The following is a 13351-nucleotide window of genomic DNA, read 5'->3' as shown; positions in this document are numbered from 1 at the left end:
CTGAGGGGTGATGAACGTGAGGGATCGCGGGGTCAGGGTAGCCCAGGGAGACCCTGAGTGTGTCAGGCCTGGAGGGAGGGCTGTGTCCCTCTAGATGCTTTCGCTTGGACGGAGGCGGTGGCTGAGCACTCAGCTCTATGTGTGATAAAATCCTTGCCCAAGGACTCTGCTGAAGAGCCCGTTCCCTGCGTGGAGGCGGATGTGGGATGGATTTCCTTCTGCACAGAGAGCACCTGTTGCCGTGTGAGCAAGTGTTGGCAATCGGGGAGAGTGGGGCAGGTGCCATGAGTGCTGCCCAGGCACGCGGCGTGGGTGTGAGTTGGCAGCTGCGTGGTGGGTGGTTGTGTCAATGTCCCCACGTATGGGTTTTAGATTACAAAGCTAGGATTGCCACATCACTCCCTGGGACCATCCTGGGTCCCCCCCGGGTTTGAGTCATGACAGAACGTGGGACTGGAGCAGCAGTGGAGGGTGGGGATCAGGGGCCGTCCCCCACCCCTACCCAAAGATGTTTGAAGTTGCTTCCTGTGCAAGAACAAACACAGCCAGAACACGTGGCATCTACAGCCAAGAGGCGCAGAGAGGGAAGTGCCATCCCCTCCTCCAGGGCGTGGACGTGGGTTCCATTGAGAGATGATTCCCGGGGAGCTCGGGGTTCCTGGATAAGTGCATTAGAGTAGTGCCACCCCAGGGTGGCTGGGCAGGAGGCATGAGCCAAGCACGGCTGTCCCGGCAGCCCGTCTCCTCTATCGAGCTGGGGACGCACCCAGGAGTTTGGCCTCTGTCTTGGCCTGGATGTTTCCCAGCCTTTGGCCTCAGCAAGCCCCCAAGGACCCTGAGGTTTTTATGGGAAAGCCAGGACAGTTACAGCATGCCAGAGATAATCAGAAAGTTCCTAGAAAAATGTTTCTTGTGAGCCCGGTGTGATGGCTCAATGGCTAAATCTTTGCCTTGCTGGGATCCCATAAGGACACTGGTTTGTATCCCAGCTGCTCCGCTTCCCATTCACCTTCCTGCTTGTGGCCTGGGAAAGCAGTAGAGAATGGCTCAAAGCTTTGAGACTCTGCACCCATGTGGCAGACCCAGTAGAAGCTCCTGGCTCCTGGCTTCAGTCTGGCCCAGCTGCAGCCATTTGGGGGAGAGAACCACTGAATGGAAGATCTTTCTCCTCTCCTTCCGTCTCTCCCTCTCATGCTCTCTGTAACTCTGCCTTTCAGTTAAATCTTTATTTTTTAAAGAAAATATATGCATGGATTTAATCTTATTTTTCTTATTTTGCAGTAAAATAAGTGTTTCATTTCTTTCTTTTTCCAGGGGTTTTGTGACTATCCTTTGAATGGTGCCTGATAAGGGTTAAATAAGACAGTGCATACAAGGTTCTTGCATGTGTCTGGATCTCAGCAAAAGGTCCCCAAGGTGCCTCTGATTACATTTGCACCAAATAACTGTTCAGTGCCGCTTGCAGAGAATTAAATGCATGGATCAGGACACTAGGTACAGTGATGCCTGGAAGCCACAAGGCAGCTGTGGCCAGAAGCCAATCACCTCATTAAGATGGGCCACAGGCAGTCGGACCACTACAGGTCATGACTCAGCACACGGCATAGAAGGCAGGCTCAGGCACTGGAAGTTTGGGCTTGACTCGCCGCTGGCTTGCTGGCCTGAGCTCTCATGCCCATCTGAGACCACACCCTGAAGCAGCCAGTGCGCCCAGCTGTGGTGCAGTGGGGACCTGAGCCTGATGGGATTGCACACTATCCCCACCTTACCATTGCGTTTTAGTTTCCATGAGGTTGCAGTTGTAGAAGGCTCTAGAAGATGGGTGGCCTAGAAGACCCAGGGAGATGGACTATAAGCCCAGCTCCCTTAGGCTGAAGACAAGGATAGAACTGTGAGGTGAAATTTTACTATTTGCTTCTTTTTCCCCCTCAATGTGAATTTAATTCCGAAAATATCCCAGTTCTACAGGAACGCTGAGAGCAGACTACGGGAGGCACCCTTTATTGATTTACCAAGAGCTTGTGCTATTTGCTAATGTTTGGCTGCATGTGTGTGCATGCGTGAGTACCATCAGAGTGCACACGTGAGCTGGTGTGATGGCTCAACTGGCTAATCCTCTGCTGCAAGCACCAGCATCCCATATGGGCGCTGGTTCAGGTCCTGGCTGCTCCACTTTAGATTCAGCTCCCTGCTTGTGGCCTGAAGAAGCAGTCGAGGATGGCCCAAAGCCTTGGGACCCTGCACCCACGTGGGAGACCCAGAAGAGACTCCTGGCTCCTGGCTTCGGATTGGCGCAGCTGTAGCCGTTGTGGCCACTTGGGAAGTGAGCCAACAGATGGAAGATCTTTCTTTCTCTCTATAAATCTGCCTTTCCAATAAGAATAAATAAATCTTAAAAAGCAAAAACAAAACCAAAACTATCCACACACAGCACAGCACTCTGCCCGCTCCCCCATCCCAAACATATGGACATTCTCCCACGCAACTGCCCCTCCCTTCTTTGTGATATCACTCTAAGAAATAAGAACGGAAGAGAAAATGTGCTTGCTTTTGGCTCCAGCCCCTGGAAGGCCTCCAGTGAGGTCCGCTTGCCAAGAGTGACAGCGTGAGGAAGCCAGCCTGAGCGGGCTTGGAGAGCCGTGCTGGGCCTACGCTGCACTCCCACCGTGACTTCACAGTCCCTGGTTTGTGTCTCCAGTGAGTCATCCGCCTGGAGAAGGTCTGCTGTGCCCTAGGGAGTGGTGACAAGGCAGGAGCTGTCCCTCAGGTGGGCAGCTTTGACCCCTGGTGATGACAGAGCCTCCCCTCTGACCCCTGTCAGATGGGCAGCTTTGACCCGTGGTGATGACAGAGCCTCCCCTCCGACCCCCGCCAGGTGCAGAGTGCCACGAGGGAATGAACCGTGACCTCAGCCTGGTTCTGGGGCTTCTGCCTCTCACAGCGGTGGCAGCTGGCTGGGATCCAGCTGTTCCTCTGGCAGCCCTGGCACTGTCAGGGCACAAGACCGCCACCTCCACTGTTTGAGCTCCCTGCTGCCCTCAGGGGACAATCTAAACCTGTGACTTCACAGCCTCTGACAGCCAGGCCCCGTAGCCTGTTTTTCCGCTTCTCCGCCCGCCCACTGCCGCCGGGCCCTGTGCCGGGCACCTGCGATGGACCTTTGTTGTCCCTTCAGCCAGGAATGGCCTCAGCTTCGCTCTCATCCACAGCCACTGACTCTCTCCTATTTTGTTTGGGGTTTGAATTTAAATAGTGCCTCCTCAAGGGATGCTTTCCATGACCCAGATGTCCCCACAGACCCCCAAGATGGTTTAATTCTATCTGTGAAAACAACCCTCATACCAGAAGACTCAAGGATTCCAGTAGCCAGGGTGAGCTACCTGTAGCGACGGCCTCCCACGTGAGCACATGTCCTAGTCCTGGCTGCTCCATTTCTGATCTAACTCCCTGTTGATGGCCTGGGAAAGAGGTGAAGGATGGCCCAAGTGCTTGGGACCCTGCACTCATGTGGGAGACCTGGAGGAAGCTTCTGACTCCTGGCTTCGGCCTGGCCCAGCTCTGGCCTTTGCAGTCATTTGGGGAGTGAACCAACATATGGAAGACCCCCCCTTCCCCCATACTCTGTGTGTGTGTGTGTGTGTGTGTGTGTGTGTGTGTGACTCAAATAAATCTTAGGAAAAAAATGAAGGCAGGCCAACTTTCTTTGGTGTCTTTTAAAAAATATGTATTTTTATTTGAATGGCAGATTTACAGAGAGAATGAGAGAGAGAAAGATCCTTCATTCTCTTGTTCACTGCCTAAATGGCCACAATGGCTGGAACTGAGCCAGTCTGAAGCCAGGAGCTTTTGCTGGGTTTCCCATGTGGGTGCAGGGTCCCAAGGACTTGGGTCATCCTTCACTGTTTTCCCAGACTACAAGCAGAGAGCTGGATGGAAAGTGGAGCACTCAGGACATGAACAGCATCCATACGGGATGCTGGTGCTTGCAGGTGGAGGATTATCCAGTTGTACCACTGCACCACCCCATCCCCCTGCCGCCTCTCTTATCGCTTTATTCCTACTGTAATAAATGCACTGTTATAATGCAGATCAGAAACTAGTGTGGAAGAGGAAAAGGTTTAGTTGGGATGGATAGCTGATCTTCAAACATGTGTGGGATTTTGGCTAAATGTGATGACTACAGATGAGGGCCAGGATTCAGCACACAGCCACGCCACATCAGGTGGAGGGACTTTGAACACAGATAGTCCTGAAGCCACTATCTCGGATTTCTTGATGCATTGAGAAGGATGAGGGTGACATCATTTCTGCATTGTTCAGGGTTGAGGCAAACAGCAGCGCATCGCGGTACCTCCCGATGAATCAGTAACACCTTGTGTCCATGCTCCTGCATCCCAGGGACCAGCTGCCTTCCTAGCCAGAGGCCAAGGGTCAGTGCCAACATTTCTTAAAATGTACATCCCAGATCCCTGCCCAAACATCACATCTCTTCCAAGTAACAATGGTGTCTATTTTGATCCTGGCTGGGACAACTAAGAATAACATTGATTAATTATCAACTTCATTAAAAATTATTTACTTATTTATTTGAAAAGCAGAGCTACAGAGAGAGGGAGAGAGAGAGAGCAAGGGAGAGAGAATTCCCTCTGCTGGTTCACTTCCCAAAAGGCCACAATAAGGCAGGGCTGGGTGCCGCTGAAGCCGGGAGCTTGGCCTCCATCCGGGATTCCTGTGCGGGTGACAGGAGGCCATTGTGGCAATCTCTCTGCAGACTTAGAGATTGTCAAAAGTCAATGCTGTGACTGTTGTGACCTCACAGGAACAGGATAAACGCTTTCCAAAACAATTTCCCACACACGGCAGAGTTTGTTCAGCAAAGGCCATGAACAAGTCCTGCACGAGTTGGAGAAGGGAAGGTATACAGCCCCCTGAGGGTGAGCCAGGTGCCAGCCCCCGACCAAGTCACGTGTAGGGTGACATCACTGTGACCTGGCAATTCTGTCCTCCTCCCTGCCTTTCTTCAGTTTTTTAAAAGACTTATTTATTTTATTACAAAGCCGGATATACAGAGAGGAGGAGAGACAGAGAGGAAGATCTTTCGTTCAATGATTCACTCCCCAAGTGACCACAACGGCCGGTACTGCGCCGATCCGAAGCCGGGAACAAGGATCCTCTTCTGGGTCTCCCACGCGGGTGCAAGGTCCCAAGGCATTGGGCCATCCTCAACTGCTTTCCCAGGCCACAAGCAGGGAGCTGGATCAGAAGTGGAGCAGCCGGGACATGAACTGATGCCCATCTGGGATGCTGGCACTCCAGGCAAAGGATTAATGTGCTTTGCCACCACACCAGCCCCATTTATGGGTTCCATAAATAAATAGCTACAGACCTACAGATATATCCACCTGCATGTAACTATTTTTCAGTCTCTTTCTGTGTATCATCTCTATAATCTGTGTATCTACTTACCAACCCATACCTATTTCTTCACTTCTCTTACTGGTTCTATAGATAGAAAGACTTAGGTCTTCAGATGCAGCTCTGTCTGCCTATTTATATCAGTCCTAATCATGGACTGAGATGCAAATTGTGAGGTGCTGGCTGGCCGGCTCACAAAGGATGAGAAGTCACAGCATCTATTCCCTGTGAACTCGAAATCCAGCAAAGCTGGTGCTGTAATTGAGTCTGAGTTCAAAGGCAAGCGCACAGGACCTGCCAGGTGTGACTCCCACACGAGGGCAGGAGAGGAGGCAAGGAGAAGGCCTGGTTCACGCCGTGCGGCCTTTTATCCTATTGCGGCCCTTCTCAGATTGGACAAAGCCATGCATCGGGAGGGGACCACCCATGGCAGTGGGTCCACTTGATCCATTGTTGATCAGGAAGCATCCTGGCAGACCCCCGGGTGGTGCCTGAGTGCTGGCTGTGAGGGACACAGTCATCCAGCCACCTAATCATGGCCCCTCCTGGCCTTGAACTCCTTAGCTGTGTCTGACCCCGCTTCAGTGCTTAGCCCTTGCTGTTGTGTTTGGTGTAAGCTCAGTGCCCAACGAGCAGCTGGGCACGTGCCCACTGGCCTAGCAGATTAAGGTTGGTGTCAAAGCTTGGGTCTGGACAATCTTGGTCCCAGAATCCCTTTCTAATCGAAAATTCTTGAGGACACCAGGGAGTTTTTGTTCAAATGAGCATCTGCAGGTACTTTCCTTGTTTGAAACTGAGAGGTTTAGATTCTTATTTATTGCTTCATTAAAAAATAGTTATGCAGAGCCCAGTGTGGTAGCCTAGTGGCTAAAGTTCTTGCCTTGCATGCACTGGGATCCCATATGGGTGCTGATTCCTATCTTGGCAGTCTCGCTTCCCATCCATCTCCCTGTTTGTGGCCTGGGAAAGCAATAGTGGACGGCCCAAAGCCTTGGACCCTGCATTCGTGTGGGAGACTTGGAGGAAGCTTCTGGCTCCTGGCTTCAGATAGGCTCAGCTCCTGCCATTGCGGCCACTTGGGGATGGATGGAAGATCTTCCTCTCTGTCCCTCCTCCCCTCTGTATATCTGCCTTTCCAATAAAAATAAATTTAAAAATAGTTAAGGCATGTGAACATACGTTACATATTTTATGAGACAGAATCACTCTGAGCTTCAAAAGTAATCTAAGTGGGACCTAGCATGATGGCTCAGTTGGCTAAAATCCTTACCTAGGAAACACTGGGCTCCCATGTGGGAGCCAGTTCGTGTTCTGGCTGCTCCACTTCCCATCCACTCCCTGCTTGTGGCCTGGGAAAGCAGTCAAGGACGGCCCAAAGACTTGGGACCCTACACTGGCATGGGAGACCTAGAGGAAGCTCCTGACTCCTAGCTTCAGATCAGCTTAGCTCCAGCCATTATGGCCAGCTGGGGAGTGAACTAGTGGGTGGAAGATCATGCCATCTGCCTTTCCAATAAAAGTACATAAATCTTTAATTTAAAAAATGAACCTGAGTGAGAAGAGTTTTCTTATGTTTCTGGAAGTTTCCAGAGTATCTGTGCACTGAGGGACAGCTGTTGCCTCATGTTTGCTGTGGTGTTGAATATGTTGCAGTATATCGTTTTTGTTTTAATAATAGTATTATGAGAGAGCGAATTCCTGTCCATTGGTTTGTTCCGCCAAAGCCCCCCAAAGTTAGGGGTAGGCATGTCAAAGCAGGGAAACAGGATCTCCACCAAGGTGCCCAGCTACTGAGTCCCTGCCTGCTATCTCCTAGGGTGGCAGTGGTGGGCAGCTGGACTCAGGAGCTGCACCTGAGTGTTGAACGCTGGCATTCTGGTGTGCCCAGGAACATCCAAACACCCTGGCACCAGGAGACACTCAAGCTTCTGGGCTCGGGCTGTCTGTTGAGCCCACAGCTCTCTCAGCCTGCAGCTGGGATCTTGATAGGTCATGTGGAACCATTTGAAACTCAGCAAACCTGGAATTATAGCCACAAAAGAAAGAGCACCCATGTGCTGTTTGAAGTTGACAATGAAGAAATATGTAGCCTGAACAGGAAGTGCGTTTCCTTTCCTTGTGTTTGTGTGGATCTGCCCTTTCCACAGCCCTAACCTAACATGCAGCTTCTTATCAACCGCAAAGTTGGTGGAGCCTAAAGCCATTGACTCTTATTTATTGATTGATTTTGGAAAGTCAGAGAGAGAGAGAGAGAGAGAGAGAGAGAGACATCTTCCATCTGCTGGTTTACTTTTCAAATGGCTGCAATGTGCAGAGCTGGGTCAGTCTGGAACCAGGAACCAGCAGCGTTTTGCAGTTCTCCCGCATGGGTGCAGGGGCCCAAGGCTTTGGGCTCTGTTGCTTTTCCAGTCTATAGGCAGGGAACTGGTTGGGAAGTAGAGCAGCTGGAACATGAACTGGCACCTAGATGGAATGCTGATGTTGCCATGGAAGCTTTATTGCTATGTCACAATGCTGTCAAACACCCCTCCCCCCGCCGCCATCATTCTAGAGGCAGAGACAGAACAAGTGAGCAAGCCACAGTCGCTGGCTGGGTGGCGGAAGCCAGGAGCTGAACATTCTGTGGGGAGTGGCAGGGATCCGTCACCTGCTAACTCCCATGGGGACCACTGGCAGAAAGTGAGTATGAAGAGCTGGAGCCAGAGCCCCAAGACCGACTGCACCATAGTGTGTCAGTTTCACAACTGGAAGGATGAAAAAGAACATGCTTTGTACACAAAGATCACAATGGAGAACACCTCTGTGTGTTCGTTCTCTATGGCTGCATGGAAAAGGAGGCCACCCCCTGCCTGGTGTCAGTGTCTCCGGCTGGGACTCTTGATAAGGCTGAGTCCCCACAGCACAGCCAGCAGATAGGACATGCTGACCTTGTGGGATGAGTCCCTGCTAAGTTCATCTCTTCTCTGCGAGTGTCTCGCACCTCCTTCTGGCCTTCTGGTTGCTCAGGCAGCCAGGCTCCCAGCCCTTATGCTGAGACAAGGACAAAGGACGGATTGCCTGAAGAGTAGGAAGAAACTGACCTGAGACTGCTCAGCAGCAGCAACCCAGCCCCAAAGGCAGTGCGGAAGTAGCCTGGAGATGAGCAGAGGAGGCAGCCAGCTCTGTGCCCAACGAGGTCAGCCAGGAGAGAGGGTGGCCTGGAGGTCGAGCTGCAAATCCAGGAATGGCAAGGACAGAGGGGCACACTAAGTGACACCACACCAGGAAACGCCACAAGACAATAGTTTAGTCTTGCTAGCAAATAAGTTGCATGGAAAATTTTTTGGCAGAGTGAAGCAGAGGTAGAGGGAGGGGAGAGAGAACCCTAACACAAGAGACAAATCAGTACACTGCAATGAATGTGATTTGAACTGATTCAAACTACCTAACAGTTATAGGGCTGGTGTTGGGACTAGCAGGGAGTGAAGCCATCTCTTGCTGCGTTGGCTCCCAAATGAGTGCTGGTTCGAGTCCTGGCTGCTCCACTTCCTGTCTCCCTCCCTGCTGAGGCACCCGGGAAGGCAGCAGAAGAGAGCCCAAGTGATTGCGCCCAGCCACCACACAGGTGACTAAAGGGAGTTTTTGGGGTCCTGGCTTCAGCCTGGCCCAGTCCAAGCTTTTGGGGCTGCTGGGAGAGGAGACAGTGGATGGGAGATATCGCTCCTTCCCTCCTCCTCCTATTTCTTTCTCTATATAACCTTTCCTTCCTTTTCAAATTACTAAAAGTTAAAAATATGTATTTATGAGTGGCCAGCATCACGGCATAGTATGTGGAGGATAACTCAGGTCTTTGGGCCTCTGGTCCCCTATGGGAAACCCAGAAGAAGCTCCTGGCTTCTGGCTCTGAACCAGGGCAGCTCTGCCTGTTACAACCACTGGGGGAGTGAAGCAGTGGCTGGAAGATTTCTCTCCTTCTGTCTCTCCTTCTCTCTGTATATAGTTTTACCTTTCAAATACAAATGAATCAATCTTTAAAATATGCATATACATATTGATGTGACGATTGAAAGCTTGAACACGAATAAGATGAAAATCACTGCTCAGTGTTTAGGTGTTACAGCATTATGGTTATTTTTTAAATCCCTATGTTTTAGAGATAAGCTGAGTTATTAAGTACAAGGCCGTAGCATGTGGTGTTCAGTTCAGATGAATTCAGTCAATAGACACAAGCCACACCCAGCTGCAGACGATGACAGGTTCCCTTGTTCCTAGGCAAGCGCTGCACAGCTGGAGAAGAGCAGCTGGCAGCTGGCGGGCACCCTGGGCCACATCTGCCAGCTCTGTATTAACTCTGCCAGGGAGCCAGCAGAGTTACCTGCTCTAGTCTAGTCTACTCTTTGGGAAAAAAAAAAAAAGAAAGATATGTGTGGAACAGAGAGCAGAACACCAACACCCCGCAGATGAGGTCTGGAGACCAGCATACGAATGTCTTTGGGCCCTGGATAAGCAGGCAGGGCCCCAGGCAGACATGCCACACAGCCAGAAGACTGGGCTCTGGGACCCATGTGCTTGTAGGCCTGGGGGCTGTGGGTTGCCCAGGGAAAGGGGTGTGGAGGAGTTTGGGAAGGAGGACTTCTGAGGGAGTAAGTTGCAGGTGAGGAATGACTCCTGGGGCCTTCCAGCAACCAGGCTACTGCACTGGCAGCAGCATGAGGGGGCTGAGACTGGGTGGTTTGGATGAGGGAAACCAGAGCACCTTTCCAGGTCAAACCAATGTACCCACCCACATGGGAGACCTGAGCTGGCCTAGTTGGTATCAACCACTGCCCACCAGTGCATGTAAAAACTAGGGCTGGGGGCATGCCTGGCAGTACCCACCCAGGAGTGTCAGGATGGGGGTGAGCCGTGTTAGGCTGGGCCAAGACACTAACTGACTCATGAGAGAACCAGGTCTGGGGCAGAGTCTGTGGAGGCTTTGTGGGCTTACCCCGGTGGAACTGCATGACACGCTGGTGCGCTCCAGAGCTGCTGGTGGTGGTGGGCTGAGCTAGGCATGGCCATGAACTCACCAACACTTAGGAGAACTGGGGTTGAGACCAGCCTGGACTGCTCCAGACTGCAGCATCCACAGGCCCACCCAGGAACTGGGTGTGAAGTAGGCTGGGCTGCAACATCCACCAACACACAAAGGCCAATACTGAGGGACAGACTATGCTGGTAGGGTCCTAGCACCCACTGACACACATGAGATCTGGGTCTGGGAATGGGCAGGGTGGGGGAACTTGGGGACCTCCCCTACTGGGCTGTAACTCCTACAGCCCAGTATAGAGCAGAGTCAGGGCTGGGTGGGGGCCAGACCAGGTAAGGCTGATCCACTTGTCAGCAGGTATGTAGGCTGGCCTGGGGTGTGGACTGGGCAAGAATGGGCCAAACTCAGCACACTGGCATGCAGAGGATCCAGGACAGGGTGTGGGTCATGTTGGGCTAGGCTATCACACCCACTGGTTTGCATGAGAGCTGTGGGTAGACAGACTGGGCAGGCTGAGGTTGCAGTACCCACCAGCAAGAGTTGGGACTGGGGGCTGGCCAGGCTGTGACAGCCCACAGCATCCAACGGCAAGGACCAAGATGGGGATTAGGCCATGCCAAGCTGAGTCAGTGCAACCAGCATGTACAAGATCTGTGGTTGGGAGCAACATAGTAGGGCAGCTGAGGGGACACCCAGGCTCTGATGCAGTTCCCACTGGTGAGAGCAACAGCCGGGAATGGCCATGAACCTGGCTGAGCACGGCTAGAACACCTCTTGGTGTGCATGTGAGCCAGGTCTGGGCATGTGCCAGACTGGGCTAGGCTCCAGTATCTGCTGGTGCTCACGAGAGCCAGAGTGGATGTGTGACAAGCTGGGATAAGTTGTAGCACCTGCTGATGCACAGGAGAGCAGGGTCTGGGGGTGGGCCAGGTAGGTCTGTGTTGTGGCACCCACTGGAGAGAGCCAGAATGGGTGTTGGCTGCTCTGACAAGGCCACAGTAATTGCCAGTGAAGGTCAGGACTTGAGTTTGGCCAATCAGGCTGAGTCAAACACCCACTAGTGTGCGTGAGATCAGTGAGTGGAAGCTGGTCTGATGGGGAGCTTGGGGAACTCTCCTGATGGGACAGTCCCAGCTGGTGAGCTCAACAACCGAAGCTGGGAGCAGGCCAGGCCAGGTTACTGTACCCATTGGGCATACATGTGGGTCAGGTTCGGGGGCAGGCCAAGCTGGGCTAGTCTGTGACACTCACTGGCAGGGGTGAGACTCAGGATGGGGTGTAGGCCAGGCCAGGTTGAGACACAACACCTGCAGGTTCACAGTAGGGCTTGCACTGGGGGCTGGTTGGGCTGGGCCAGGCTATAGCACCCACCAGTATGAGCTGGAACTCAGGTAAGCCGGTCAAACCAGGCTACAGCACCTGCCGGCAAATGCCGAGGTGAGGCAGGTTATACCACACTGGGCTGCAGCATCCACTAGCACACCCGAGTCTCCTGCAGGAGGGAGCAATCCTGGCATTGGAGCTGTGGGAGCTCCCCTGCTGGGCCACCACTCCCACTGATGAGCATGAGAGCTGGGCCTAGGGGCAGACCAGGCTGCAACAGAACCCAGGCAAGACTGCAACCAACAGCAGCCTGCATGTGAGCTGGGTTTAGGGGAGGGCTGGGCTAGGCCAGGCTGCTGCATTCACCAGCAAGTGCTGGGGCCGGCTGCAAGTCGTGTTAGACTGCATCGCAGTAGTCTCTGGAAAGTGCAAGATCTGGGACTGGGACTAGGCCTAGTAGGGAGACAGTGGGCACTCCTCTGCTGGTATGCCTGAGAGCCAGGGCTGGAGTGGCCAGGCTGGCCAGGCTGGCAGCACTGTTGTCATACGTGTGGACTAGTTCATGGTGTGGGGTGAGCTGAGCTAAGCTGCAGCATCCATAAGTGTATATGAGAACCTGATTGGGGTATGTCACTGACTGGCCTGGCCTGCTGCACATACTGACGTGTAGGAATCAGGGTTGGAGGGTTAAAGAGTGTGTGTGTGTGTGTGTGTGTGTGAGAGAGAGAGAGAGAGAGCGAGAGAGAGACAGAACGAGCAATCTTTCCAAGGAGGAACATGATGAAGAAGCAAGAAGGAGGAAAAAAAATAAGAGGAAGGGAAAGGAACAAGGAAGCTTCCAGAAGGCGCACCAGCTGCTTGTTGACATTTCGGCTGGGGACTACCACGTTTGGGAGAATCCCAGAAAGGGATCCCCAGTGAGGCAGCTTCCACTTCGCAGCAGCGGTCAGAACTGGGTGCCCACAGTGCACAGGCTACTTTTTTGCATGGGTTTCTAGATGTGTGGTGGGCACCGACCCTGGTGTGCAGGTGTGTCCCAGGTGGCGACCCCAGAGGCATTTGGCAGGTAGCAAGTCTCCTTGCAGGTGGCACAGACACCCACTGACACTGCTGGACCTGCCCCTAAAGGAGTTGTGATTGGCCTGCTCATCCTCCTCTCCGTTTCTATTGGCAAAGACCCCTGTCATTCACAGGCCCGACCAATGTAATGCCCCATGACTTGTAAACTTGGAGGCTTCGGAGAGGTGACTGTTCAGAAACCCTGTGTCATGGCGCCCACCTGGGGCCCGTGTGGGATTGTTCCTGCATCCTCCTGAAAGGTTCGTTTACTTGTATCTTGGTTGCGTGTACCAATGGAGCCCAGTAACCCTAACCCTAACACTAACCCTAGTCCTAGCCCTCACTGTGTGCACACCCTAGCTAAGGGCCTTTTTACTTGTGTCCCTGTTGCCTATTTTGACGGTGCACCCTAACCGAGAAATATATGACGCAATCCACTCCTTTCAGCAACCTTTAAAAAAAGGGGTCAGAAGTCTCAGGGAGTGGGGAATGAAATGGGACAGGCAAATAGCAAGCTTGTAGTCCTGAACTGGCTGCCCTTAACAG

The sequence above is a fragment of the Ochotona princeps genome, chromosome 5 (assembly GCF_030435755.1).
Source record: "Ochotona princeps isolate mOchPri1 chromosome 5, mOchPri1.hap1, whole genome shotgun sequence".
In the NCBI taxonomy this organism is placed as follows: domain Eukaryota; kingdom Metazoa; phylum Chordata; class Mammalia; order Lagomorpha; family Ochotonidae; genus Ochotona; species Ochotona princeps.
This window is presented reverse-complemented; position numbering follows the sequence as displayed.